The following is a 1,496-nucleotide window of genomic DNA, read 5'->3' as shown; positions in this document are numbered from 1 at the left end:
GGCTGGCCCAGTGGACAGCCCAGCCCACTGGCCTGGTGCCAGTCGTCCTCTACCTCTGCCAGTAGGCAGAGGAGGGAGACAGCGCACGCGCGCGCCGTGGCGACACGCCACCTCCCTGCCTGCCTGCGTCCCTCGCCACCGCGACGCCTCGGGCCTTCTCCTCGGCGCCGCCTCGAACCCCTGGACCCCCTCACTCGTCCCCTTCGTCTCTCCTTCGCCTCTCCCTCTCGCACACCCGAACGCCTCCGCCGCCGCCGCTCGCAACCACCGCAACCTCAGCCACTCCCTCGCCCCCTCTCTGCGTACCGAACTCCGCCCTGACCCCGTGGAGCTACCCACCGACGCACGCGATCAGAGGAGGCCGAAATCAACCGGAGCATCATCGTCTTCACCTCCGGTGCCCGGAGATCGACTCCACCGATTCGGCGCGTCCAGAGCTTCCCCGACTTCGTCGTCTCCTCCGCTAGCCCCTCCGTGAGCTCTCCTACGTTTCCCCTCTCTCCCCGTTGGTTTTCCCGTGCAGTAGCCATGCTAGCCACCGTACCGAGCGCCGCCGTCCGCCATGGACGCCGGGCGTGGCACTGACGTGCTGTTGCAGCCAGTCCGACGAGCCTAGCGTGCTCCTAGCTGCCCCAGGAGTCTGCATAGCCCCTCAGCCAGCCCCCTAGCGCCCCGAACCCTCGCTCCGCCCAAACCCGAGCTCCGGCCGCCGCTGCCGAGCTCGCCGCCGTCAGCCCCGGCCGCCCCGCGACCTTCCGCTGCCTCCGCTGGATGCGCAGGAGCACGGGCTCCCTCCTGGTGCCCTCAGGGTGCCCAACCGCAGCCTGTAGCGCCGTCCCGAGCAACTCCGGCGAGGTCTCGCCGTCGCCGTGGTCGCCGGCGTCACTAGCTGACGTGGAGCATTAGGTTAGGTGCTAATCACTCAGTTAATTAAACCCTTGTGCATGACATGTGGGACCGCTGCTGTTAAAAACACGGGTTAAGTTAAATAACCCCCTGTTAGCTCTCTATCTCACTGACATGTGGGTCTCGATGTCAGTTTGACTTGCTGACGTGGCTTTTGACTGGCCCCACACGTCAGTGACTCATGCCAGCGGTGTGTCACTGACCAGTGGGCCCCACTGGTCAGGTTTGACCCGGACCAGCCCCTGTTGACTATGCTGAGGTCAGCATGACCTAGTGCTGACGCAATAATTCCTTTCTGGAATTTAAATAAATCTAAAATGATTTATTAATTTCAGAAAATAGCTAAAACTTCAATAAATCATAGAAAATTAACCGTAACTCCAAATAAAATAAATTATATATGAAAAATTATCAGAAAAATTCAAGGAATCCATCTGTACCATTTTCATGCATGTTAGAACAACTTATCACTACTGTTTAGGACAAATGAAGTGAATGGCATTTGAATAATCACATATGGAGTTTGAATTTGAATTTTATATTCAAACCAACTTCATTTAATCTGTTGCTAGATGCATTAGCCCAAAACA

Source organism: Triticum dicoccoides, chromosome 7B (genome assembly GCF_002162155.2).
Source record: "Triticum dicoccoides isolate Atlit2015 ecotype Zavitan chromosome 7B, WEW_v2.0, whole genome shotgun sequence".
NCBI lineage: Eukaryota > Viridiplantae > Streptophyta > Magnoliopsida > Poales > Poaceae > Triticum > Triticum dicoccoides.
This window is presented reverse-complemented; position numbering follows the sequence as displayed.